The 24,372-nt window shown below is 35.5% G+C and overlaps 1 protein-coding gene and 1 pseudogene across 20 annotated transcripts in view; one reads left to right on the top strand and one right to left on the bottom strand.

Moving 5' to 3' along the window:
• Positions 1-24,372, bottom strand: part of NUBPL (NUBP iron-sulfur cluster assembly factor, mitochondrial) — a 230,390-nt gene that overhangs the window by 75,094 nt on the left and 130,924 nt on the right. The window lies entirely within an intron of this gene.
• Positions 14,115-14,896, top strand: LOC112658055 (cell division cycle-associated protein 3-like; annotated as a pseudogene).

Raw genomic sequence — 24,372 nt, 5'->3', positions numbered from 1 at the left:
CTTCTCTGACTTTGTTTTTTTTTTTTTTTTTTTTCAAACACTTATCAGTACCTGACATTATATATTAACTTGTCTTTTAGGAATTTTATGATATTTCTCAAACACAAGTATTTGATACTGATTGAATGACACATTTTAAAAGAATGATGAAATGATGAACATAAAGCAGTTCATTTTCAATTTAGGGTTCCTTGGTTTGAAAAATAGTTACCCCAAACTTACCCAGGGCCATCATCTATGAAACTATCTACAGAAAAGATCAAGGATACTTTTCATTTTGTATCCTCTGCACTGAAACTCCTAGCACTGGCATACTGACAAGTCTCTTTGTTTCAGAGAACATCAAAGGATTGCTGCCAACAATTTATCATTGTTGTTCCCTGGCATTTAATCATATTTATCACATTGGCTCCAATTTCTTATTTATTTAAAGAGAACTGCTATTAGGTTTCCAAGGAACTAAAAATACTTCACTGTTAAGACAATTTCAAATGACTCTTAAATTGCATTTAAACTAAAAAATGGTTCTGGCCCAGCACCTTGATCACACACAGTAGGCATTCCACAAAAGCCTGCTGACTTAAAATGAACTAAAGTCAGTATCTGAGTTCCAGTCTTACAGCATTCACTAATATTAACACTGAAATACACTGGCTGCCAGCAAGTTACAGATCTTTTGTAAAAGGGTCAGTATAGCATTGATTTTAGAGTGATTTGGGTATTCTCTAGATTCTATTTAGTGTTTGTTTATTCTTATAAATAGTGCAGATAAATAAGGACTAGCAAAACACCCAGGGTCCTCATTTAGTAAAAACCAGTGATAAGATCCCACTGGGATTTTATGTGGCCAGAAGCATATACAATTTGTGTGATCCTTTCTAAAAATAAGAATACAAAATTATGAAGGCAAAATTAGGCACAAAAAGTAAATATTAAAACAAGTAAATATTAATTTAGACTGTGAAAAGAAATCACCCTAAAATGCTGGAACTTTAGAGATTCAAGTTCCTTTCTCTGAGATCTCTTGAATAACATAAATGCTTACATTGAAATGCTGCTTGACTGCAGCTTGTTTCCTTTTTCCACCTGGAACATTCTACAACTCCCACGACATCACAGGAACCCATGTGAGCACAGAATCTGGAGTTTAAACTTCATTAGCGTCATGGTAACCTCACCTCTGGTAAAACCCTCTCAATCTCCACACTATAAGGATCCCATCAGGACAGACTAAATCCGTCCAGAAGTAGAGTTACCAAGGTAGTTCAGAGATGCTCTGTGGATAAAGAGACAGCACTACAGCAGAGAATTCACTAATATAGTTAGGAAGTCAAACATGTGCATCAAATCTGAAGTGGAAGGTGCCTGGGTGGCTCAGTTGGTAAGGCTTCTGACACTCAGTTTTGGCTCAGGTTATGATCTCATTCAGGGTCATGGGATTGAGCTCCACATGCGGCTCAGCAATAAGCTTGCTCGAGATTCTTTCCACTCCCTCTCCATCCCCCTCTGCTCCTCTCCCTGCTCATGCTCATGTGCTCCATCTCTCTCTTTCTCTCTCTCAAATAAATAATAAATACATAATAAATACATAAATAAAACCTTTAACAAGTAATCTGAAGGGGAATATACAACAGCATAAAGGGAGGATCAAAAACAAATGCCACTGGTTAGAAAGATGGGATGAGGTACAGATCCAGGGGAAGAATTCAGACCAGAGTGTGTTGAGAGAGGCTCTGTGCAGTGCTTTTTTTTTTTTTTTTTTACACGTAACATATAACCTTTATTTTCCTCTAAAGGGTTTGAGATAATAGGATTTTTGGTATCCAAATATAATACAGCCACTGAGCTTTTGTCCAAAGCCATTTAAATAACATTAGAACATTGTTTCTTCATCTGTCCTATAGACACATATGCATTTGTGAATTGCTATAACATCACCATTTAAGCAATTGTCTTTCTTTTATTGCTCTTTCACTTTGTTTCTAAAGATATCCAAAACTTGAAAGTTATGCCACCAGGAATAATTACTAAATCTGTGTTTTATTTATTTATTTATTTATTTATTTATTTATTCATTCATTCATTCATTCATTCATTCATTCATTCATTTTTGGTCAACCTTATGAAGGGAAACTACTCCCAACTAGCACCGATTGGGTCATTTTAGGCTGATAGTCCTTCTCCAAATTATAGTTTATATTTTATGTTCAAAACAATGCCCAATAAATTGAAAGTAACTAAAAAACTAAATGAAGGCAAATCCCTTCTTTCGGAGGAGATAAAAGTGTATCTTCTATTTAGGCAGACAAAGTAAGTTATCTTTTCCAGGACATTAGTTATGAAGATGTGGTGCTATGTATGGGAAAAGAACATGGGCCACTTTCTTCCATGGACACTCCTGTTAAGAAGCTGACTAAAGCAGCAGCAGTCAGGCCTCACTCTAGAGGATACTGGGAGCACAAGTGCAGGCAGGTTGAGCTGTAAGTGTGAAAAGAAAGGCCCAGAGATGCATTACATTTTTCGCTTCACAGCTGGCTCAAGTAGTTTATCACAGTCAGTCTCTAGGGTAGCAGTTTCCATCAGCATCACTACACAGGCCACATTTAAGCATATAGGGTCAATATATGCTTCTCCAAAGCAAAGGTAAAGAGTCCCAGAAACCTTAGGTCTCCTAGCAAGGCCAATATGAGCCAGATGAAAATAACATCAGTGGGGTAGGTCCTGGGCCTGTGGAATCAAGAAGAAAATCACTGCCAAGAAAGAGGCAGAGCTACAGCCTGCTGGAGGCAAAGTAGTAGCCAAGAAGAATTAAACTCCTAAAGGCAAGAAAAAGGGGTAACTAAAGAATAAATAGAGAAATCATGAAACAGGAGAAATGGTGCTTGTTCCATCAGTGATAAGGCCAATCCTTAAAGAAAGTTGAGTTGGGCCTAAGATACTGCCTCTTTCATTCCAGTTTATTCTTAATTACTGACTGAAGAGTTGGTTTTGACTCTTATGCCTTTAATTCATAATTAGTAGATCACAAGGTAGTGTCTGTGGGTCTGATTCTGGCCATGTATCTGTTGCTACTTCTGTCCTATGGCTACGTTATGCCACCTGTCTCTGATTTCCTGGTCCTCCAACTCTAGTTAGGTACAGTCCTACCCAAATAGCAAACAGAACAGTGCTTGTGCTTTGCTTGGAGTCCCAGACATAAAACCATGCCACTATGAGGAGATGCAGCTAACTTTGTCCCAAGCGCATTGACAAATTTGACAGGCAAATTACCAAGCTCCTAGGATTTTCAATTCAACTAACTTCCAGGTTTTTAATGGGTCTTTGAGTTCTAAATATTCTAGGGTACTTACTTTTTTTTTATATGTAACTATCCACCCAACTTCAATGTAAGAAAGTCTATTTATTAATCTCTGGACTCCCTCTCCACATCTAGACTCCTTCCTAATGCCTAGCCAGTGTTCCATCAACATCCACTGAGTGCTTCTATAAGTCAAGTTGCCCCTTACAACTTTATGCTACTAAAATTAAAATTTTGCCATGTGAGGCATTTTTTTATATACAATATAAATCTAAAACAGAACATAAAGTGGTTCTTTTTAAATGTAAACCATATTTTTGCTCTGCCTAGTGGCCTATTCATCAAATCATACAATATTTTATTTTGGTTACAAGAAGAATGCTACAAAAGTGAAATTATTTATATATAAATATACAATTTGAATAGCAAAAGATTTCTACTCGAGTTGCTGGTTTACTGAATTGTGGAAAGAAATGATAAGACAAAATATAATAAATTTAACCATGAAGACTGTTTGATGAGACAGTGACCCAATTATAAAATGAGAACAAATTATTCAAGTTATAATGATATATTTTCTCTGATATACTCATCTTTGAGATGATAAAGTTTTCTAATCCATTTTCAAATATGTTATTTTCTATAGGAAGAAGTATGTATGTATGTGCGGGGGGCCGGGGTGGGAACCCTGAATAAATCCCTCCAAAGGTACTACCAACCCAAGTGATAGTAATGTTCTGAGAGTGAAAAGAAGAGAAACTCTACTCTTTATTTTTCCCTTTATCATCATCTCCCGTTTCCTCAGTTGTTCTAGCAGAGGTAGACTGGCCCTGACAACCTGGAGATAGCCTCAATTCACAGAGGACTTCTCATCTAAAAGTTGATATATGGATCAATCTTTGGTAACTCTGTATCTAATTTCTGAACTAATATTTAAAAGATTATCCAATTCCCAGGTCAGCCTATACATTTAGATATGTAGTGCTTTCTTTAATATGGAAAACTATAAAACTATATTCTTTAAAAGAATATCCTTAGGAAAAAAATATTGTATTGGGGAGAATTCAGGGTCCTGAAGAAGCAGGGTTATAGCTGTCATAAAGGCTGAATGGAGCCTCACTAAGAGAATCCACAGTCATTGTCTAAGGGTTCTAATGCTATTAAGGATATTACAGAACTTAAGGGATACTCGCTCCAGGAGACCAGCCTATCCAATCGCACCAGCCAGGAATGATGTGAAGAGCTGGCCAAGTTGCCATTTATTTAGTTCTAGCCACCTGCCATATGAAGTCTTAATTTAGAGCTTTAGGGCTTTAGGTCCATCAGGTGGAATAGGACTAGTGAAGAGGGAAGAGGTAGAGAGTGGGTCCACAGGTAACAGGTAAAGGAGAGCAGGAAGAAAAGAACTGTTACTAAGGTAGGCACTAAACACTTTTTATATACATGATTACATCACATTGTAAAACAGGCATTATGGTCACTATTTTACAGATAAGAATACTGAGAACTAGAGAAGTTAAGGAAGTTGCCCAAGGTCAGGCTGTTGGTAAATGGTGGAGCAGTGATATAAATCTTGGTCTGTGTGACTCAAGTCATATTCCCAATCTCCCAGAATATGGAGTGTACCATCACTCTTCTCCAATCCCCTGAAGAGTTCTGCTAGCAAACTTCATTACCACAAGAACATATGAGCTTTTACTATATTACTTTTTCAGTCTAAAATAAAATCTCTGGGTCTACAGACCCAGAGAAAATTATTTACTTAGATAATATAAATAAGAAATAGAAGAATTCATTCACTTCCCTTATTTTTTTCCTTTTCTGGTTAATTATAATGTTTCTTTTGCTTCTGAGAATTTTTTATGGTATGTCATAGTTGGTATTCTTTGCTTATATGATCCTTTAAAAGTCTTTTATATTACAGAGCAAGAGTCCTGGTAACCATGGAAATGTTAACTGTCAATTTCCTGACTTTGTGCTGTTAAAGAATATTTTAGTTTTCAATAATCTACTATGAAATTCTGGTTTTGTTTTAAATCAATAACCATAATTCTACCAACCACTTATACAAAAGAATTATCTGGAATTATTATTTTAATCAAAGTAAATAACTTATAAAGACTAAGAACAGAAAATAAATACCTTAAAGATTTTTAAAAATATCTATAGCTTTTGAACATAATATTTTTGAAACTGGCTCAGATTTTATTCTAAAAATTTAAAGATCTAAATCATATCAAATGGGAAACCAACTGTGAGAAACTATAATTCCATATGCCGTTACATTTTAAGTGTGAGCTATTATAATGCAGCTTTTGGATTTTAAATTCTGGTTCAGAAATTACTGTTGTTGTTTTTTTTTAATATAAAAACAGCATAGGAAAAATAGAGCTTGGCAAAAATCTAGACTATGACTCTAGCTGAATACAGACAAGAATCCACATACCTATTCATCAAATAGAAGAGTTTTACTCAGAAATTGCATATCTAAATTCCAATCATTATTGTCACAATTAGCTATATAACCATGGGTCAGAGAATTAACCTCACTGGACCTCCGTTTTCTCAAGTGTAAAATAAAGTATTTTAGATAAGATGATCACTTTCTTTCCAACTACCTAAAAAACAAAAGTGTGACTATGATTTCCTTGTGTCAACTGAAAAATATTTGTGAAGAATTTTACAGGAAAAACTGAATAAAAGCTATTTTTATACAAAAGCACCAAAGTAAAACAAGCTCCTTTATTTTCCAAAATGGGGATACTTTACGTTAAAACAAAAAAAAAAACTAAAAGTTGGGCAGCACAGGTGGCTCAGCGGTATAGCGCCGCCTTCCGCCCAAGGCGTGATCCTGGAGACCCGGGATCCAGTCTCCCGTCCAGCTCCCTGCTTGGAGCCTGCTTCTCCCTCTGCCTGCGTCTCTGCCTCTCTCTCTCTCACGAATAAATAAATAAAATCCTTAAATAAAAAAAAACCTAGAAGTTGATTTGGTATATTGAATAAATTTTATAGAGTGATCAGATTTCCTTTCAAAAATTTAGTTTTTAGAATTTTTCAAAGAACTTATATTTAAATTTAAAGATTGTATTGAACTACAATCTACTCTGACTGCCATCTTAAAATGCCTCATCCTAGCTCATCTAGAAATTAATGTGTTATATCTATATAAAATGTCATAATTTGCAAGATTGATATAATCCTGAAAAGTTATTGAAGGGACTGCCACTGAGGTGAGGAATAGGAAGGAATTCAATCACAAACCCTTAAAGGTTGAGAAGTCTAATCTAACTTTCCTACTAATATAAAACATCTTTCTATAAACAGTCATGAAAGGGATATATATACTCAGCTAACAAAAGAAAGCTCAAATCATTCCAATGCTTATCAAACACTCAAATACAAATTTTGGATCAAGAAAAGGATGGAAGAAAATTGTCACTTAAGAACCTTTCCTGTCCACTGATAGACAAACAGATAAGGAAGACAATATTGTGCAGCTAGAAAAAAAAAGATATCGTACCATTTGAGACAACATGGATGGGCCTAGAGGGTATTAATGCTAAGTGAAATAAGTCAGACTGAGAATCAGAAATACCATATGATCTCACTCATATGTGGAAGCCAAAAACAAAACCAAAATAAAATACAAAAAATAAAAACAAATGAATAAACAGACAAAAAACAGAATCAGACTTATAAATACAGGGAACAAATGATTGACAGAGGGGAGGAAGGTGGAGCAAATGATTGACAGAGGGGAGGAAGGCTGAGCAAAATAGGTAAAGGGGATGGGGGCTACAGGTTTCCAGTTATGGAATAAATAAGTCATGGAAATAAAAAGCATAGCATAAAGAATATAGTCAATAATAAGTAATATGCATAAAGACTGATGGCAACTATACTTGTGAACGTAGCATAATGTATAAATTTATTGAATTACTATGTTGTACACCTAAAAGTAATGTACGTAACATTTTATGTCAATTATAATAAAAAAATTTTTTTAAAGAATATTTCTGGGGTGCCTGGGTGGCTCAGTCAGTTAAGTGTCTGCTTTCAGTTCAGGTCATGATCCTGGCGTGGAGCCCCACATCAGACTCCCTGCTCAGTGGGGAGTCTGTTTCTCCCTTCTTCTGCCCTTCCCCCCCACTCATGTTCTCTATCACTCACTTGCTCTCTCTCTCAAGTAAAAATATTTTTAAAATCCTTTTTTAAAAAAGTATCTTTTCTATTTATTTCTTTTGCTACAGGTGAGACTGCTCTACTTCTGACCTACTTATTATACCATACTACAAAATTTCAGATATGCTTTTCTGACTTGTCTTTAGTTGCTAAGGGAATTGATATTTATAAGACCTTCTCCTTTTAAAAATATGAGTGAGCACCTACTAAACTATATAAATTTAACTTGAAAATTATAGTATAAATATACTTGAGTTTTTAAAAAAATATTAAATCTATAGCATAATTTTTATAAACTGCTGAATTTTCAATAAGAAGTCAGCAAAACTTCAGTAATAGGCATAAGGACTGTGTGAAAGTGTCAATTCATAGTGTATCAGAAAGTCAGATGTGAAGATTTCATTATTAATTCATTATTTGCACTTATTTGAACAAACATTATTTAACTCATCTGTGTTTCCGTTCCCTCATTTTACAATGGTATAAACAGAGAACTGTAGAGCTCTAAAGGACATCAGAGATTATCCTCCCCAATATTCTTATTTTACAGATAAAGAACTGAAACTCAGAAGTCAAATGACTTGCCCAAAACTCACTCTGCAAAATAGGGATAATAACAACCATTGTCTGCTTTATAGGGTTTTTATCCAAAAAGGAAATGAGATTATGGATTTTTAAAAAAAAGGCACTAGGTAATCAAGCCATAATATTAACACTGAAAAAAATCACTTCAAATACAAGCCTGAAAACAAAAACAAAAACAAATACAAGCCTGTCCTGTCATATAAGTCAAAATTAAAATTTCTCTCAATTAGCATACCACGTTTATTCTTCTAACCAAATGCTAAGAAAATATTTGCCCATTTTTGAGGTCACCACATTCCAAAATGATCGAAACAAGTAACTTAAAAATATCTTTGCCATATGCCTACATGACACAAGCAAAGTTAAATGGCTTTTTGCAAATTAAAGGGAAATTTCTCATGAGTAAAACTAAGCATGAAAATATTCAATCAGAATATAATTTAAAAATATGTAAATGACTAAAAATAAGGGCTAAGAAGTGAGCAGAAGTCACACATGTTGGTTGAATGTATTACTTAGATTTCTACATTTTAGTGACGTGTACCTTGTTCAAGCTTACAAGTAGACCAGTCATCCACAAAACTAAAGAAAAAACAATAAATTTACTGTTTTAAGTGACTTCCTAATAAAAACTAAATAATGCAGCAGGTTTTAACTATAACTTCTTTTAACACAAAGGATTTTGAGAAAGATTAAGGAATACATACATCTATGAGAATAGAGATGGAGGTGATACAGATAATATATGGGAAACAGACTGGGTAAAAAAGACTGGGTAAAAAATAAACACATAAAACCACCTAATTCCCACCACATCAACTTCAGCAATTTCCAACTTCCTAAACTACATAATTACTTCAGAAGTACCCAAAAGACATCTAAGAAACCTGAGATCACGAAATTGCAAAGAAATAGAAAAACGGACTGAATTTTATGCATCTCATTAAAAGACCATTAAATGAGCAGCTGTTCCTTCATTCTCATTTAAGCACATTGGTCATTATAACTAGGCTTGTTCACAATAGTCTTGTACCCTGAAGAGCAAGTGAACGTGGCAATGAATCTAGAAGTTGTTCTTGCCTGAAGAGGTATCTAGTGTGTTCATATTTATTTTAATATTACAGATCACACATTAATGTACATGCTTAAAGCCAGACTGTACATAAGTGGGTACAGAGGATAATCATTACAAAGTTTAATTACATAGAAACTAATACCAACATTTACATGTGCCAACCACCATTCTAGACACTGAGAATATAGCAATGAACAAAACATCTGAAGTTCCTGCCCTCATGAAGCTGGGAAAATAAGACAATAAACAAAACACTTAGTACATTACTTGTAATCTTCATGAAAGTCATCTTTCTAGACCTCACTTTGCTCTCTATACAACTAGAAGAGTAATATTACTTAGGTAAGTATCATCATAACCTTCTTAAACAAAAATTATGCCAAAAACCTATGGACCAATAGGACTTGTACTCCAATTTTCCCTGATCTATCCCTCTCTCTAGTGGCACATACATACACATAGGCTAGTGTAGGGGCCATAAGCCATGCCACGAAACAGAAGAAAAATAATTGGATCATAATGAGACTCAACACAAACCCATGTTCTATATATAAACTAGCTACTTTGTAAGCTATGGTTTCTCAAATAAGATAATAATAATAAATATAAACTATTTGGAACATATTTTCTCAGCCTCAGTTTCAGTACCAATGTCCAGAGAAGTCATTTTTATTCCAAATATCATGGCTGCCAGTTTAAAAAATCTTTATTATCAATTAGACTAATTTTAGTAAGACTGATTTTTAAAAAATATTATCTTTATTTATTCATGAGAGGCAGAGAGAGAGAGAGAGAGAGGCAGAGACACAGGCAGAGAGAGAAGTAGGCTCCATGCAGGGAGACCGATGTGGGACTTGATCCCGGGACTCCAGGATTGCACTGAAGGCAGACACTCAACCACTGAAGGCAGACTCTCAACCACTAAGCCACCCACCTGTCTCCAGACTATGGTTTTTAAGTCACATTTTAATATAATTCTTTTTCTCTTCCAGTAGAAGAAATAATTTTATTTCATATGATGAATGCACACTTTTGCAGAATTGCATCAAAACAGTCCAATGCTTGAGTCTTATATTTAAAACAGTAAACTAGAGGGTTGGTTCAATCAGTTAAGTGACTCCTGGTTTTGGCTCAGGTCATGATCTCATGGTCGTGAGACAAAGCTCTGCATCAGGCTCCACATTCAACATGGCGTCTGTTGGAGATTCTCTTTCTCCCTCTCTCTCCCTCTGCCCCTCCCTCCACTCATGTGTGCATGCTTGCTCTCTCTCCTCTAAATAAATCTTTTAAAAAAATAATAAAATAGTCAACTAGTTATGAATAAACAAACAAAATTAAAGGCTGAAGTTCTAACCAAGCTATTTTGGTACCAGCAAGGAAGATATACACAATTAACTCCTTGAATCAAGTATACTCTCAGTAATTCTGAAATATTAATGTATAGGACAATAAATCAGAGTAAAGAAATATATATAGATTGCCAACATATGTTAGCTAATGGCTTGAATCAATCAATCACTACACCCCTTCTCTTTCTCTCAATTCCCCAGTCAATACATGAAAAAACAGATAGGGGGTGGGGGACGTGCGCGCACACACACACACACACACACACCCCCTACAATGAGAAAACTAAAGCTAAATCTTGGATACAAAAGAAAAACAACTGAAAGAAATGTGGATTAGCAATAGGGTCATGCTGCTGTCTTATTATTAAAATATTGAATCCGTCTTTTAAGGGCAGAGGACAAGTCTTACTTACTTTTGTATGTTCAGGCCAACCAAAATGCCAGGAACATATTGATCTAATAAATGTCTTATTTTGTTGGAAAACACAGAGACAATTAAAAGAGACTTTCTACATACTCCCACCAACAGAATTACTAACCTCTGACACCAGAGCCCATATTCCTTTCATATAATGTACTGCCTTTCAATGTTACCTCTATCCTGTCTATTCCTCTTCCACCACTCTCCAAAAGAAGTACAGATGTAGATGTTTCTTACACAGACTCTTGATGAAAACTCATAGTATAAATTTCATGGTTTTGTGAAGGGGAGCTACATAAGTGATTCATGAAGGAAACTCAAGAATAACCAGTTAAACATTCCTCAGCTAGATTCTTTCAATCAGCAATCATCTTAAGCTTGTGACAGATATCTAGCCAAACGCTATATATATAAACTAAGCTCAGCAGCAAATATCTATAAACCAAAAAATCATGCATTCCAAAATCAGATGTTCAAATGCAAAAATGTTTTGCAGTAAAAATAAAATATTGACTGATATTCTTGCCTTCGTGGAGAGCTATCCACACCCATTAGCAGTGTAGGTCACAGATGTTCCTATACACAGGATCAAGACATCTGTAAAAACTGAATTTGGTTGCATTTAAATTACCAAATAATTGTGGCAAAAAAGTTCTGCACATAAACTTCCATCAATACTCTAAATTTGTCCTCTTCAAAACAAAGGAAACCATTAAAATCTGTCATCTGACATATCATTCACAGAAATACAAAGCACTCAAAATCAACACTGACAGTTATTGGGTGGTTTGCAGGCTCTGGGTTCCACACTAGGAGATGCTATAGGCATGGCCATCATAGGAGAAGCAGCCTTGTCTCCTGATGGCCATCAAACTGAAGGAAAAACCAACTACTATTAAAGCTAAAAGTAAGGTGTCTGACTCTTTCAAGAACTACTCACTCAAAGATTTTTTATACTCAATTTCATAGGTCCTGTCACATCTTAAGAACCATTCAGAGTTAAGTTAGAAACTTCCTTAAACATGAAATATTAAGCAATTATCTTTGCCTAAAGGCCTATGCATAACTTATGTTCTAATATACTTAGAAAACACTTTTACAAAATACTTTCACCCTTTATTTTGAAAACACAGGGCCTCTGTTCTCCAAAAAAACTATGGCAACAATTCAATTTTATTCTTGGTAATTATAGGATGACTAAACTTTCTGATATGTTTGGCAAAAAAAAAAAAAAAGAAAGAAAGAAAAAAGAAAAGAAAGCAAAGCAAGAAACTGGTTCCCCAAGAATAAACAATAGGGAAAGGATAGTTTCTTTAGTAAAAGGTGCTGGGAAAACTGGACGGCCACATGCAGAAGAATGAACCTAGACCACTATCTTAGAGTCAATTTAAGATAGATTAAAGAATTGAAAATAGATCTGAAACTGTAAAACTCCTAGAAGAAAACAGGGGTATTAAGCGCATTGACACTGTCTGTATTTAACACCAAATGCAAAGGAAACAAAGGCAAAAATAAACAAGTAGGAGTACATCAAATTAAAAAGCTTCTGCACAGAAGCACCTGGGTGGCTCAGTTGGTTAAGCCTCCAACTCTTGATTTCAGCTCAGGTCATGATCTCAAGGTTGGGAAAGCCTCAGCTTTGGGTCCATGCTGGGCATAGATAGAGCCTGCTTAAGACTCTCTCCCTCTCCCACTGTCCCCTACCCCATTCCATGCCCTCTGTCTCTCTCTAAAAAAAAAGTAAAAAATAAAAAGCTTCTGCACAGCAAAGAAAACAATCAACAAAATGAAAAGACAACCTATTGAATGGGAGAAAATATCTGATAGTCATCTCTGATAAGGGGTTACTATCCAAAATATATAAAGGGCTCATATAACTCAACAGCAAAAACAATCCAATTAAAAACTGGACAGAAGAACTGAAAAGATATTTTTCCAAACGAGACATAATAAATGGCCAAAAAGTTCATGTACTAAAAATAGAATTACCATATGATCCAGCAATCCCACTTCTGGGTATATATTTTCCAAAGAAAATGAAAACAGGGTATCAAAGAGATATCTGCACTTCCATGTTTATTGCAACATTATTCACAAGAGCCAGGTCAACCTAAATGTCTGTCAATAAACAAAAGGATAAAGAAAATGTGGTATGCATATATATATGCAATAAAATACTACTCAGCTATGAGAAACAAGAAGACCCTGCCATTTGTGACAAAATGGATGGAACTTGAGGGTATTCTGCTAAGTGAAAATAAGTCACACAGAGAACGACAAATACTGTATGGTATCGTATATGTAAAATTTGAAAAAAGTCAAACTCAGAGAAACAGTAGTAAAGTAGTTGTGAGAGGCTGGAATGTGGGGGAAATAAGGAGTGGTTATTAAAAGGATAAAAACTTTCAGCTATAAAATGAATAAGGTATGAGGAACTATTGTGAAACATGGTGATCATAGTTGGTAACACTGTACTGTGCAATTGTTTTTTTTTATTTTTATTTTTATTTTTATTTTTATTTATGATTGTCACAGAGAGAGAGAGAGAGAGGCAGAGACACAGGCAGAGGGAGAAGCAGGCTCCATGCACCGGGAGCCCGATGTGGGATTCGATCCCGGGTCTCCAGGATCGCGCCCTGGGCCAAAGGCAGGCACCAAACCGCTGCGCCACCCAGGGATCCCCTGTACTGTGTAATTGAAATTTGCTAAGAGAGTAGAACTTAAATATTCTCACTAAAAAGGGAGGAAGGAAGAAAGGAAGGGAGGGAGGGAGGGAAGGAGGGAGGGAGGGAGGGAGGGAAGTGGGATGGAGGGAAGGAGTAAGGAAGTAAAGAAGAGAAACTGGCTCTCAAAAAACTTGGTACAATGTAAAGGCACCCAGGAGAACATCAAACTAGCAAAGACAAGAATTTGGTTCACTTAGCCCCCACACACATCTATGTATACCATAATCTGTGCTTTAACAGGTTAATAAACACAAACCATATATCCAAAAACAGTACTATCTCATATATAAAGATGCTCAGTACAATATTTTTCAAAATGAAGAAGAAATGGCTCAAACAGCAATATCCTTTAATGAGACAATAGTTAAATTATCAACCAACAAACTGGAGTTGTTATGTACGCAAAGACAGAAGTGCAGTCCAGTATCCTCTCCTCACCCAGGCTGGACCTGGCCCCACACTATTCCTCCTGGTTGAGATGGGCTCACCCAAGAGCATCCCAGTCACTTCAGTGCAGCCTCCACAGCACAAGCATCTGGCTGGGATGGCAGATCTTCATACACTTAGTGCAGGCATCCTGTGCACCCTCATCCAGATGCAAACCCCACAGCCCAACCTACCCACAGAGGAGCACCTCAAAAGTCCTATTCAGGCCCAGGATTCAAATCCCCATTCTCCTATCCTTGGCACTGCATGGATATCATGAAGACTAGTAGTGGAGACACCCCTTCCCACAAGCCCTCTGGTAAAATAGCTGAATAAAGTCTGTGAGACAGAAGCCCACAAATCAAATCTTCCCCGAGGGCCTGTTATAACCTCAGAGGCACCTTCATCTGAATTGGACTTGCCTCCAAACACCCAGTTATTCCAGATGACACACTGAAGCCAGACTGAGCTCCCTTCCAAGCAAGCGTTTTCCAAGGAGGAAACAAGACAGCTCACAGAAAGCCCTATGGCCAGCCAGGGCTCAAACATCTTGAGAGATCTGAGACTCCTCAATCTTCAGGTTCTAAGCGCAACAGAAAGAAATCAAATGGCAAGGTACTAGAGAGATCTCATTTCACCATCCAGCAAGATGACAATGCCTCTGGAATCCTAACACAAGAGGGTAAGCAGTCTTCTTCCCTAAGTGGAAATGTTAGGCAACTAAAGGAAGGGGGCATTCTGGGAACTGCACTTCTAAAAACTAGAGGCTGAGCAGAGGAGCAAAGCTGGGACCATGACAAGAAAAATCAGCACTTTTCCTTGGTAGAAAACTAGGCCCCTGAGACTCCAGCATTGGGTTCATCCGGGGCCTAGTGATATTCTCTCTTCTCATCCTTCTGTTCCTGGGAGACTCTGAGGAAAGGCTCATTTTCTCTGACTCCTCCTAAACTAAGATAAATGTGTGGGCATATAAATAACTTAGAGATTCATTCTAAAGGCAATTCCAGAAGAGAAGTTCCAAAAGGGAAACTACCAAAGGAAATAGCCCTGGAGTGAATATATTATGCTTTGTTCAATCTCTATAATTCCTTACAATCTCTAAGCTCGTGTTTTCCACATGACAAGCCACAATAAACCTGTGTTGAAAACAGACTTAAATGAGGAAATGAGTACAAGAACAAACAAGCAAATCCACTTAAAATGTGTCTTGGCACAGAGCCAAATCTGAAGAAGTTCCCAGATTTGTATCATTTAATAGAATACAGTGAAGAAGAGAAGCAGATAATGGCATATTTCTGGTGGAAAGGCCATGATCTACAATTCCCATATGCCACATGGATAATGATGAAAGGAACAACCTCTGCCATGGCCCAAATGAGCCCAACTCTGCAGCACATACTGTGTGCTGTGGAGAGAACGCTTCCTGAGGACACACAGAGGGAATCCACCAGTCTGCATCACATATGTATCTCTAATAAATATTACAGTAAAATTATTTTGTCAGTGAAACACATCATTTTATTCTAATAAACATTATAAACAACTTCCCAAAAGCCATTATGTTGAATGACAATACTTACTTAGATTTATTTATATATTTATATATCATACATACATATATTTGTTTATATATCTTACATACACATATTTGAAAACAAATATATTATTTCTTTTGTTTGTTTGTTTTAAAGATTTTATTTACTTATTTTAGAGAGAGACCAAGAGAGAGCTGAAGAGGGGGAGGGAAGGAGGCAGAAGGAGAGAGAGAATATCAAGTAGACACTGTGCTGATCATGGAGCCCAATGTGGGCTCAATCGCATGACCCCGAGATCATGACGTGAGACAAAATCAAGAGTCAGATGTTTAACCAACTGAGCCACCCAGGTGCCCCTTCTATGTTTTTTTTTTTTCTATAAAGAGAAGATCTCAATAATTTTACAGTTTCATCTACTCTAATGCATTTATCTATAAAGTAATTCTCAGTTCCTTCTTGATGGAAGATATAATTATAAGTGTTTCATTATCATTCACATGAACCAAGAAATGTATGCCAAATTTTCATATCACATATATAAACACATATCACAAATTTTAACCTCTACTTATGTAGATACAAAAAACAGCTCTTAGACAAAATGTGACATTACCCAAAATACAAATATTTTTAAACAAATGCTAACAGAAAATTTGACATTTTGTGAATTTTCAAAAATCTTTCTGAAGCTTTGCTACAAAGCTAATTCTCTTGCACATGAGCCTTTGAAAACACTTATAAATGAAAATGCCAGTTGAATTTTAAATACTTTCACTAGGCAACAATACTATATACTGTTGATATTCTAAAAGTAAAAGATTAATAATGTTAATCTTCTTAGCATTCGACAGCTTCATAAACATTTAATTTATTCACCCTAAAAAATTTTATTTATTTTTTTAAGATTTTATTTATTTATTCATAAGAGACAGAGAAAGAGAGAGAGAGAGAGAAAGAGAGAGAGAGAGAGGCAGAGACAGGCAGAGGGAGAAGCAGGCTCCATGCAGGGAGCCTGATGTGGGACTCAATCCTGGGACTCCAGGATCACGCCTGGGCTGAAGGTGGCGCTAAACCACTGAGCCACTTGGGCTGCCCTCAAAAAAACATTTGTTGAGTACCAATCATATTTGCCACCTATTTGTTGGTAAAGTCCTGGAAATTTAAAAGTGAACAAGAGAGTCAAGTCTTACCACCACCCACCTGTAGTTTATACTCTAATGGGTGGAAACAATGAATAAACAAATAAATACAAAAGAAAATGTCAAATCAGGGTAAGTGCTCCAATGAAAATAAAACTAGATTAAATGATTGTCACAGGTAGCTGTTCTAGGGTGACATTACAATGAGGCCTGAAAAAATAAAAATAAAATGAGACCTGAATGCCAACAGGGGACAGACACTGAAGATCTAGGGGACAAAGGGTCCAGATAGAACATCAAGTTCAAAGGCTCTAAGGTAGGAATGAATTTGGGGTATCTGAGGAAAAGGAAAAAAGCAAATGTAATGTGAGCAAGGGTGAACATGCTAGATATGGGCTAAGTAGAGGTCAGATTGGGTATAATCTGTTAAAATAAAGAGTTTGAATTAGAGTCTAAGTGCAAAGGCTTTTTGTTTTAAATTTAATTATAGGAAGTTTAAATGTGTATGAAAAGAGAGAACAGAGCAAAATAGATCCATATATATTTATCATTCAGTTTCAACAATTATCAATTCATGGCCAGTGTTGTTTAATTTGTACCTTTACTCATTCTTATCTATTCCTCAGATATTGTATCATTTCATCATATACATTTCATTATATACATTTTACTATATATCACTAAAAGATAAGGACTCTTCTTGCAAATATAACCCCTATCAACATTACTATCATTAAATCTTTATGTTCAAGAATAATTCATTAAAATTACCAACTCCCTAGACAGTGTCCAAATTTTCCTGTGTATTAATTTTTTCTAAAGCTTACTAGTTCAAATCAAACCCAAATAAGGTCCAGATGTTGCAAATAATAAGTTTCTTGGTCTTTTAATCTATAGATTATGATTCCTTCACTTTTTTCTTCTTACAATTTGTTGGGGAAAAAACTGGGTTATTTGTCCTATAGGATTTTCCACACTCCAGATTTCCTGATGGTATCCTTATAGTGTCATTTAACATGTTCCTCTGTCTTCTGTATTTCCTACAAATGATAGGTAGATCTGAATGTTTAACCAGACTCAAGTTCAAATTTCTAGCAAAACTACTCCATAGTTCATGTTATATACTCCAACTGGGAGGCATACAATATGTTATCTCTACATGCACATATTAGCAGTTAGCAATAATTATCCTACTATAATACTTAATGAGAGGGGTATAAAATATTGATACTATAATTCTATAATTCCTTCTTTACCTATCAACTGAAATACTTCAGTAAAGGAAAAACCTCCTTTGTCAACCATATGCTCCACAGTGTAAGAAAAGGATAAATACTTGATTCTCTTTATTTTCAAGTTTATCAAATAATAAATTGGCTGCTTAGTATACTGGTTAGTTTTATTAGCAAGAAAGTTTTTAAAGACCATTCCGAATACTGTCAGGATAATCCAGTGGTATATAAGAAAGCAAGAGTGAAAGCATAGACACCACTTATGAGGCTCTTGCAGTCGTCTAAATAAATGATAATGGGTTATACTAGGATGGTAGAGAAGATGAAGAGAAGCAGATAGATTAAAGACATGTTTGGAATGTAAAGTCCAGAGACTTAGTCGATAGATTATATATACATGGTAAGGAAAAAAAAAAAAATCAAGAACAAGTCCCAGGGTTCCAATCGAAGATTCTTGGTTTATGGGAAACACTAAAGGAGGAGCAGATTTAGGGGGAAAAAAATCATCTAGGTAATGGAAAATTAAGTAAATATTTACCAAAGCCTTATACTGGTTTTCTTTTTCTTTATCTTGACTGAAAATAATTAAAAATTTCAGGAAGTAGAAATAAAATAGTTTTATGATATTTTTCAATAACAATTCTTTTTCCCCCAAGAATAAAAATAACACAAATAAGATAAATTTCTACTTTCCTTCTTAGAAAATTAATTTTCTCATCTTTTCTCCCAAATATATTAACAAAGGATATGGTAGGTAAAAAGTTTTACACTTTATCTTAGCCAAAAGGCCGAGAAGCAATACTGGGTAAAGAATTTTAAGACAGTAATAAATATTATTTTTAAAAGACTTTATTTATTTGAGAGAGAGAGAGAGAGCGTGTGCAAATGGAGAGAGGGGCAGAGAGAGAGAGAGAGAGAGAGAGAGAGAAGCAGACTCCCTGAGATCATGACCTGAACTGAAGGCAGATGCTTAACTGAGCCACCCAAGCACTCCAGTAATAAATATCATTTTAACTCAGACTGATTCTCAATCTCTCACATCAGCTAACAGATCACTACAAATTCAATGGATATATAAACAGCTGGGGTACAGGAAAATTAGAAAAACAGCTTAAAAACATTAACCAGCTAGTTGTTACTAGCCAATTAATTTTGGAGGAAGATGGGAACTCCAATTCATCTATTAGAAGCTAATTTTCCATTCTCCCATTTCTAAGTGAGTACTAATCATTTAAATTGTCCTGTTGGGTCCCTTGTCTCTCCCTACAAAGTAAAAGGGAGAATATGGAAGGTTTACAACCAGAAGGAGCCTAACCTCAACCTATTATTAACAGTAATAAAAACAGTTAATATCACTTTCTGAATGACAAGATTTCTAAAGACATAATACTTATATTTTCATATTCAAAATGAATATCAGATCATCTCTGCATAGAAAAATTTCATGTTACCCTATTTTGATAATATATATTTACAAAATATTAACTGGTAAGATAACAATGACAAATGAATCATTTTTATATGTATTATACTTATGGGTAACAGCTAAACAAATGCTACTGATCTCCATTAGGTCTTTTTTTTTTTTTTTTTCTTTTTAAATTTATTTATTCATGATAGTCACACGGAGAGAGAGAGAGAGAGGCAGAGACACAGGCAGAGGGAGAAGCAGGCTCCAAGCACCGGGAGCCCGACGTGGGATTCGATCCCCGGTCTCCAGGATCGCGCCCTGGGCCAAAGGCAGGCGCCAAACCGCTGCGCCACCCAGGGATCCCTCCATTAGGTCTTATAACTATACTTATGTATAAGTATAGCTTATTTCATAGTAACTGGGTTCTAGGACACAATGTCCTTTTAATATGCAATGATAGCTCTGGGTTACATTACCCTACATCAACACTGCCCCTGTTAATTGGACTCTACTGAACTACTCAAAGCAAAAGAAGTACTTCTGCCAGTTAAAAAACCCTGGGTGGCTCAGCGGTTTAGCGTCTGCCTTTGGCCCAGAGCACGATCCGGCAGTCCCGGGATCAAGTCCCGCGTCGGGCTCCGGCATGGAGCCTGCTTCTCCCTCTGCCTGTGTCTCTGCCTCTCTCTGCCCTCCGCCCCCCATCATGAATAAATAAAAAAAGTCTTCAAAAAACAAAACTACAAAGTGAGAAAATAAGATAAACACAAATAAATTCTAAATATTACAAATACAGATCAAATATTTTAATAGAGAGGTATCCTAGACCTATAGGAAACTATTGAAAGAAAGAAGTCTGAGTTTATTTGAAAAAGCAATTATGTCTGATGAATTTTTTTAAAAAAGATTCCATAAGATCTTTAACATATACATTAAAATATATAAAATTACATTACCCTGTGTATAATTATAAAATAGTTTGAATTCTGAGAATTTTCTTTAAGCACTATATTTTATCTTACTTTTAAATGTTTCTCTTGACATTTATTTTAAAAGAAAGATAATTAACTGTTTTGTGCATCTGTGTATTTCTCTTACTGAGAATCAAGAACGTTTTAATGCAAATCAGCTCCACCAAACATCTTCATAGATAACAAAATGTATTCTGAATATCAATTATTCAAAAGTGCATAGTCAGAAGATTTCCAAATCATTTGTTTAAACACAGAATGTACAAACATCAAACACTTTATCTATTAACATTCTCTGTAATACAAAATAGATCCTTTATATTTATATATATGACATAAGGCTGACTGACTCTTAGCCTTAAATTCTTTTGCTAATCTACCTTCTCTATACAAAATAACACATTTTTTTTCTCATTTCCACTTCATTCCCACTGCCTTCCTGTACCCTTGATAAAATTTTCCCTATTTCTCCTTTCTCATTCTCCCTATCTAGATGCTAAGCAATCCCCAAAATAAATGACAGTTTGTTTCTCCACCAATCTTCTAATATACTATCCTTACCCTGCATATGAGGTGAGAAATAGAGCTGTGGCTTTGCCTGACAATACCAAAGCACATATTTTCATTCCCTTAACCTTTCTCATTGCTATTTCTTTGACCTCCTCTCAAAAACACTTTGTCCTACACTCAACTATAAAAACTAGTGTAATATAGTTTATAAAGAGTTGGTTAGAATGTCACTTTAATTACTTTAAATGAGTTAGAGATATGCAGACCCAGAATTTCAAGGATTATCTGGTCTTGAAGAAAACTGTTCTTGCTGTTTCAGGATGATTAGTACCAAGACAGCAATGTATCATCATGAGGTATACACCTTCCAAGCAAACAAGACATTACACCATCAATGAAACAGGATATTCACTCATCGGAAGTATTTCATATTCTTAAATTGCATAGTAAATTCAAAATTGAAACAAAGGAGCTGACTGAAAGAAGATATTAACATAACCTGTATTTAGAGTCACATGCTTGTACAAGAGCCACATAAACCATCCACCACTAATTACTTAGGCAATAGGCCTCTCTGGAGAATCAATGAAAATTTTTAGCAAGACATTAGTACTTTTCATTTTACTTTATTCAGCATATTTTCACAATAGCTTATAATTTCCAAACACACACCTTAAATTATGTCAATTATACTTTAACAATTTCTATACACTTATGGAAATATTACTGTGATCAATAAGATATGTATAAATTAGATTTTAGGATGAGAAGGCATTCTGTTCTGCATGTAGAAATTCTCACTTAAGTACGTAGTCTTACTAAACTTAAGACAATGACTTTTCTAACTTTTCTTTCTCATACCTTTTCCCCATTTTTAATGTCAAAGCAATGAAAGGAGGTTATCAACCACTGGAAGATATTGGAGAAATGAGGAGGATATGAGATTACGAAAACAAAAACTGAGCTCTTAATAAGAAAAGGAACCAGGAATTGAGAACTGGTGCAGATATGCAGGCAAGTGTTGAGGTGGGTGGGGGGAAACTTAGTTTTCTGCCATTCTCACTCTTGATACTCTGGACACCCTGAGGAACAGTATTGCAGAGGCAGTTGAGGAGTCTGGGTTCTTCTATTTGTTAACTACTCTGACACACCAAACAAGAGTGTCTCCTTTCAGGAAAACTCTATCCTTATTCCTATATGGGCTCTCACAAAAAAATCCTTTTCCAGTTCTTCAAGGTGTTTTTCTCTAAACTTTGTAGGCACAGGCAAAAGAATGCCTTCCTCAGGCAGGAAATCTTTGGATCATTAAAGAGCAGCACTGAGGGTGCCTGGCCGACTCAGTCAGTGGAATACGCAACTTTTGATCTCAGAGCTATGGCGCTGAGCCCCATGTTAAGTATAGAGATTACATAAAAATACATTCTTAGAAGGAAAAGGAAAAGAAAAAGAAGAAAAAAGAGAAGGAAAAAGAAAAAAGAGGAAAGAAAACAGCAACATTAAGAGCCCGATGAGTATGGGTACCATAAATACGAAATGGCACCAATCTGGATAATATGTCATTTCCTTCAGGTAGATTCAGCAACCTGACCATGGAAACATAGAAACTGCAATTCTGATACAGGGATGGGCATCTGAAAGACAAAGAGGACAATGGTGAGAAAATCTTCTAAAGAGTGATGATGAACTTCAGGTTCAGCAAAGAAAGGACTGATAGACTCAGAGAAAGTAAAGATGTCAAGATTTAAAGGTCTTGGTGAGATTAAACAGAGAACAAGGTGTATTAAGTTAGGGAGTGAGGAAACTAGAAGGTTAAAGTCAGAGTAGGATACTGAAATATAATATTCAGAGGTATAAAAGTTCTCATAGTAACAAAAGACTATGTGAAAGGATTGCTGAAAGAGAATGGAGTCAGAATAAAATTTATAGAAGTTGAGATGGAAGAATTAAAACAGATGACCCAGGATGATGTCCTAAGTCAATGTGGAAAGAATGCAAGCCAAATGCCAAAGCTCTTGATAGGTAATGAGGACTGGTCTAAATTCTTGGTGGTACTTCCTATATGGTCCACTGATATGTACACTCTTGTACATCTCTTTCTCTAATCTAATTTCTCGACCAACTTATTTTAAAAAATTCTATGGATATCTACCCAATCTTGTTAACATATCAGCTCCATAGAAATATTCTTTGCCTAACCGCCGAAATTTTAAAAATGAATATAAATGACTAAATATTATATAACAGAGTTTCCCCTCACTTTCTCCCTGAAACTTTACTTTCTGAGACCAGGAATGGATATACCTACATAACAAAACACAATTCTGAAAATTCATAAATCACAACAAAAAACTGGAAAGCATAGTTAATTTTAAGACACTTCTTCACATAGGAAATTAGAAAAACCAGGGCAGCCCAGGTGGCTCAGCTGTTTAGCGCCGCCTTCAGCCCAGGGCGTGATCCTGGAGACCTAGGATTGAGTCCCACATCGAGCTCTCTGCATGGAGCCTGCTTCTCCCTCTGCCTGTGTCTCTGCCTCTCTCTCTCTCTGTGTCTCTCATGAATAAATAAATAAAATGTTAAAAAAAAAAAAGGAAATTAGAAAAACCTTACTCCCAATCAACTAATCAACTAACAAATACCTTGTTACCAGAAATATTAAAATTTGAAGGTAATTCCTCTCCTCAGACATCAGGTGACACATTCTTGCCTTGGGCCGTCCAGATTATCATTACTTTCTTGGCAGAAAGAAAATACATAGAGAGCTATTTAAATATATTCCTCAAAGTACCTAGAAGCATACCAAATAACAGAGTATAAAATTAAAACAAGAGTGGGAAGATAAGGAACTAATGAGAGCTCATCCCAATCATCTGAATCTGAGAATCAAGCTCACAAAATTTAGTCTATAAAAAAGCAAAACTCACATGACAAAATCCCTTATCACAAGCTCTGTAAGGTTGTAGCCTCTGGTGAAAAAAACACCCAATGATTGAACAAACCATCCAACTGGCCATCTCTTATCTCAGTTCTTTAAATAATTTTATTTTCAAATTATTTTTTCCTGAGTAATTAAGCTCCTGTTGCATTTGTGACATATATAGCCTGGAGGTAAAACAAATCACAATAATTTAGGTGAAACTGAGCATATCAAATACCTTGTTCAAAATATGTGAGTTATGACATAAGTAGTAAGAGTACTTTTAAAGTTGGTATTGAAAACTTAAAAACACTCAAATTCTCAAGTTTTGTATTTAAATATAAAAGTAACCATGCAAAATTTGTAGAAGGCCAGCAGTGAACCATTATTTTTATTTATTAAGTAAAAAGTGAGCTTCCAAATGAAAAATGAACAATTTCAAAGAAAAAAATAAATGAAACAGAAAGGTCAGAGATAGAAGGGTTATGGGTTCAAACTGCCTCTACTCTTTTCTATTAAGAAAGAAAGAAGTAATTCAACTATTAAGTTCAACTAGCAAGACCAGAAAATTTTACTCATTATTGTAGTCCTGCATATA

The sequence above is a fragment of the Canis lupus genome, chromosome 8 (genome assembly GCF_003254725.2).
Source record: "Canis lupus dingo isolate Sandy chromosome 8, ASM325472v2, whole genome shotgun sequence".
Classification (NCBI taxonomy): Eukaryota; Metazoa; Chordata; class Mammalia; order Carnivora; family Canidae; genus Canis; species Canis lupus.
Note: the sequence above shows the minus strand (reverse complement) of the source record. Positions and strands in the feature narration are given on the sequence as shown.